Consider the following 6,031-nt stretch of genomic DNA (forward strand, 5'->3'; position numbering starts at 1 on the left):
CATGACACCAGAAGTGGGGAAAGAAAGGAGGAGAAGGGAAAAGATTCTGAAATTCACAGAATTTAAGAACCAAAATAGAAGCTAACTCAAAAAGGAAAGAAGAGTGAGGATGTCATGCTCCTTTCATGCCTGAGATGGAGAATGAACTAAAACTTGCTTTTCTGAACTTGATTGGAAGCCAGAGTCACAACAACAAATTGTGTCTGCTTTGCACTGTGGAAATGCCAGAAATGTCTTTAGAAGTAGCCACTGGAGTTTCCCTATATGCGTATAGGGAAAGGTATTATAAATATTATAATTCAGGACTTACAATGCCATCATGGCTTTGGGATTCGTATACCCTTGCACTATGAATGCTATGAAAAATAGGCCAGGATTAATAATTTAAGACATTTTAATCTGGAGAGAATGCAAGGAAGGGGGAAGCAAAAAGCAAGTTAAGTCTGAGGATGAGTCCAGAATTCATGTATGAATGTCTTCGCTGTTGTTTTCAACTATTACCACTGCCATGTGGAAAACAACTTCCCCATTTTTCCCTTTCTAATTCTCATTCAATTTGATGAAAGAGAATTTATTTTTGAAATTTGCTGTACAAGAGAAGAACATTTTCATGAAGTGATCAGACATGGAATTTGTTCATTTGTTTATCATATTAATATAACCGCCCATCTCCCATAAAAGTGCATATGAGTTTCTTGCACTTATTTGCCTACAAGGTGGCCAAAGCATTTGGACGAACCTCCTGTCTTTCCTTATACAAATAACGCTCCAACAATTTCTTATGCTTTCATGAAATCCCAAGGGAAGACTACTGTACATTGGTCAGTTCTTCCCATGGAATTTTTTCAAACTGAACAGTAGAACTGTCTGCAGGGTCCAATGCTTTCATCAGAATGGCAACCTGAGCATTGTGCCATCACAACCCAAGCTCTGCCCCTTTCATGCATGTGTGCAATATCAGTGCACACATATAAAAAGAGGAGAGCTTGCATCCTGATGGTGCGATGCTCATTTCATCATTTGTCTTCCCTGGACTCACCCCACCTCCAAATATCTTTGTTGGAAGATATAGGCAGCCAGGAAACGTCAGAGTGATGGAAAGACGCATACTGGAAAATAACCACAGCAGGGATACTCCACTCAGCTACCTCTAACAATAAAATCCACTCAAAACACTACCCAGAGACATTTGAAAGAAATTCTCAAGAACTCTGAGAATATGGTTGAAAAATTCAAGTTCTCCTTTAGTGGAAGAAAACTGTGGTGGAATTGTGAGACAGATTTGGGCATAGCCCAGAAATCTTCAACACAGGGTAAACTTTCTAGCTAAATAATCTCATCACCCTTCACCCCTACTTAAGGCTCACTCACTGTTTTCAATGTTTTCAATGAGAAATCCCAGCCCTTCTGCTACCCAGTCAACTCCCCCTTCTTTGTACCATTAACAAGTAATTTTTTCTACCCATCCAGTTCACTCAATATATTGACTGCAACCCCAGATCTATAAATCTACAAAAAGAAATCAAAGATGTGTTCCTCTTGGTTGCACTCAACCTCACAGGTATGACTGGCTTCCAGCTCAAAATGGCTTCCATCAAAATCCCCCAAATATTTGGACAGGAACACCTCCAGTGCCATAAAACAAAAGTTCATTTGATTGGAGATACAATTTGAAGACAATTCTAATGTCCATGTTTCTCAGAACACGCTGTACCCAAGCAAACCAATTTTATGTATTTCATAAATAAAGTATGCAAATTCTGCCTTAGACTTGATTACATCTTGCTTAACACATACATTAGTATAACTCATGAGGCATGTTTCAATTATCTAATATCAGAATTATTGATCCATTCTCTCACTCTGTTCAGAAGTTCCAGGAGGAGGAATAATGATGCTGTAGCACTGAAATACAGCTCTGTATTTCAATTAACATTACGCTTGGAAAAAACAGGTACTCTGTTTCATCACTTGGAGACCAGGAGCAAAAAAATGGAATAGACAGAAGGGTCAGATGAAGTTCAGAGCTTGGAATCTGCTCTGGACAAATGTCATTTCTGATTTGGAAAGAGGTGGATTTGCAATCTATTGGGCATCTTTCTTCCTGTCTACAAGAAGATGCTGAGATCAAGCTGAAAAATAAAATGATTATGGAAGAAGAAGATGGAACCCATTTGGATACAACCACAAGAAGCCTCCTATTGCTTGATGGGCAAGCAAGATTGTCCCTCAAATGGACCATAATACTGTTTTCTTTGCTCAGGATATTGCTGAAAAGAAGGTTGGTTTACTGATGCACTTTGAACAAAGGCAACTATTTGTCTTCTGCAACCTGGGGCCTCTCAGATGTGTTGTGACTGCAGCTTTCAGAATTCAGATTGGCTGGTCTAGGAAAAGCATGTCTAAATCATCTTCCTTATACTCTATAGATAACCAGTTCCAGATCTGTTGCAGAGAAGATCTGTTGCAGATCGGAGCCCTAGGAACATCTCATTTCACACAAGTGATGCAATGTATCACTTTAGCCACTAATTGTGAATCTAGAGGAAGATCATGGCCCTGTGAGATTGGCACTTCTATGTCCTCCAGGAACATAAACTAGTCCCGGGTGATATAGCTTTGATTGATCTGAAGGAGGCTGGTGTCATTAAGGCAACATGATGATGAATCTCTCTGAGCTGAAGGAAGTAGCTTGATGCCACAGTGGGGCATTCTGTTTTGCTCTGCAGCCTTGACTGGCCCATGCAGTGCAAAGCACCTTCTCAAAAGACTTCACTGCAGTAACAACCTGGCTATGTCATCAGACCTGGGGGCCTCAGGGACTGGTGAGATCTTGAGGTGGCTCCATAGCTGATTGAATCTTGTGTGTGTGTGTGTGTGTGTGTGTGTGTGTGTTGTTAATATGACTGTGTTTGACATTTTTATTGTTTTATACTTTTTTGCTGTATACCACCCAGAGTCACTACTTGTGAGATGGGCGGCCATATAAATTTGATAAATAAATACATTAAATTAAATGTCCACTTCTTTCAGGTTCTTCCTTCATTTTTATTTAGTTAATGCAGCAAATATAAATCTGATGAAGCTCTTGTCCAGTTCTCTGAAGGCTTTCTCCACACATAAGAAGCTTCTGGTTTTCTGTTTCATTTTCAAGATGCTTTAGATATTGTTGCTGTTGTCATTATTTTGTTTAATGATGCGCTTGAATTTATCTTATTGTTGTAAACCATTAAAGATGATACGTACATTGTTCTTTCCATTTAGTATCTCTCCAGAACCTTGCAGCCCCCCTGCTGGTCCCACACTTCATGATTGATAAAAGCCAAATATATTTCAGCTTGCTTTTTCCTGAGCTCTAATGGAAATATAGGAAGCTGAGGAGATGGCAAGACTACAGACATTGCACAATGAAAGACAAGGTATTCACCCATATTCATGTTTGTAAGTACAAGCCCCCAGCACCCACCCATAAACATTTCTAACAATGTTATTCCCATCTGGACAACAACATTTAAAAAAAAAATGAAAGGGGGATATTTTCTATCCCACCAAACACAAAAAGCTGAAAAACATGGGAATAATGTTCAGCACAGCACTATAGCAACAATGTGTTTCTCAAAACAGTAGGTGTCCATGATGAGTTTGCCAAAGCAGTACTTCTAAGCAGAAGATGTAAGTGTCTTCAACCTGGTGTCAGTCCCTTGAAGAACAGTAGGCCAAATCAGGAAACAGATTCCACAAGAAATCCTGGAACTCTACTTTATTAATATAGGCTGTAATAAGAGAATCTTGAAAACCTGATTGTATTTCTGCTTCCCTCCCTCTTACACCAAAGGAAATCAAAGCAGTGCAATCCTGAATTTCTTTCCCACCCTTTCCTGGATTCCAGGGCTAAGCTCATGTTTCCCTAATGGTTGCCACATATTTTTTTCAAGGCCATCTCCATGCTCCTTTACACATGGAGAGCATCCATGGAGGTGGCAGTAATCAACCATAATCAGATTCCCAGACAGCTGAGAGCAAGGCAGAATAATTTTGCAAATCCTGGATAGCTTGAGACAAGCAGAGAAACAAAGCATTGCTGCAGATTGTATGGGAAACAATAAATAAGGTAACCCAGATCAGTCAATGAGCATTCAGTCACAGAACAGAGTCCCACCCAACATATAGGTGAGTTCCATATACAAGCTTCAGCATAAGCGGAGGGGGGAAGCATTTGAGTTGGGGAAGGTGGAAAATGTAATTTGAACATTCAGGGGCATGTAGTTGAGAAAGACTGCAGTAAAATATGGAATAGGGTGGGAAAGATTGAATGGTTGGAGTCAGTGAATTTTAGATCTCCTTGAAATCAATAATCACACACCAGAGAACCAATTTCATTGGCATTTATGAGAGTGATGTACCCAAGACATAATCTTCTTTGTCCAAAAAAAAAGAAAGAAAAAAGTGTTCAAGTGACTTTGTTTTGAGGCTTCCCTTGATGTGAGCCCAGGAAGCATTATTTGCCTCAAATTTATTAAAAGAAATACCTCTCTGTCACTCATTTATGCGATAACAGCAATAAATCTGTGAAGGCTGAAAGGTACATAACAGAAGATGAGAAGGAACTGCATTTTTCCTACAATGCTTGAAACATCGTGTGCTTCTGGTCTCCAGCTGCAGTTGATGCTACGTGCATCTTAAGCTTTGGGACCTAGTGACCTTTGTAATATCCCACATGGAATGGCTAAGTGACTTACACCATCTGCAACTGCTGTTGCTCGAATATTGGCTACAGCCTTGTAACATTCGCCTTGAAAACAAACCACATGAAAAACCACCCTTTAGCTCCACAAACCTGTACACGACTATTCAGAAATAAAGTCCACAGAATCCAGCTGGATTCAACCTGCAGAATTGTGATCATTCCCAGAAGTATGACGAAAGCAGTGTAGTGCCCACTGTCTAGTCAATGTCACAATATCAATACCATGTGCTGAAACATTATGTCCCCATTGATGTAGCTTCAAGGAAGACGCCCAGATGCACAGTCTGCTATGACTCTTCTTCATGTGCTGGCAAATCTCATTTCACACAGATAACCTGAGCCCTTTTTCTAGGATTTTTTTTGGGGGGGGGGCATGGTATTTCTGGGGGAGTAGAGGCATGAGCCAAAAGATCTCCTTCCATGTCCATCCAGGTGATTTGGAAATAGTCATTAGGTGGCTCATAATTTGGAGAGGACCTGGGGGCCGACTGGCTTCCAAGGAAAAAGAGGTCATGGACAAGTAAACCAGAAATCTGCCTTGCACTGTCTTCTACTTGTCTCTAGGAATTATGACAATTCTGCTTCCCCTCACTCTTTGCTGCCCTCCCAAGATGGCTGCCACCCCTTCTGTCAGACACCCCAGATGGTATTTTCCATCAAAGGATTTTTTTTTGTTTTTGTTTTTGCCCAGCTCTCCATCAACATACTTTCAAAATTCTCCATCAAAATTGTGGGCAAAGATATTGGGCAGACCATTTCTCCAAGGTCTCCAGGGGATAGTGAAGTTCTCCAACAATTTCTTAAGGCCAGGAACCCTTTTTAGTAGAACCAGTAGAGAAACTACTGATACCCCCCCACCCGCCACCCCCATAAGCCACATTCCTTAAAGATATCTGCCCCTGGGGCTTTATTGGAGGGCAAGAAGCTGGGAAGGCTGCAGATGGCTGAAGAATGAACTGCAGAGTGAAAAACAAATGCACACTGTTTGGTCATATTTCAGAAGAGGAACAATCCAAGCATAGAAGTGAATATTTATTTCTATTTCCAATCCTTGGTGAAGACGTAGCCTTTTCTTTTACATTATGCATTACAGTGGGACATCCACAGCTTTGACAGCACATTTCTCTGATGAAATGACATAAACTCATGCCGTTCATTGCAGATGTCTTCCACAGGAGGCCCTCTTAGATTCAGTAACAATGAGACCTCTTTAAGGTGAGCAAAAGAAGAATGTTCTGCAGCAGACTTATTGCTGAGACTCCCTCTCAGACACACACACACACA

Source organism: Python bivittatus, unplaced genomic scaffold (genome assembly GCF_059951505.1).
Source record: "Python bivittatus isolate LINGU-HERP-01145 unplaced genomic scaffold, Pbiv_v1 ctg000260_np1212, whole genome shotgun sequence".
Taxonomy (NCBI): Eukaryota; Metazoa; Chordata; class Lepidosauria; order Squamata; family Pythonidae; genus Python; species Python bivittatus.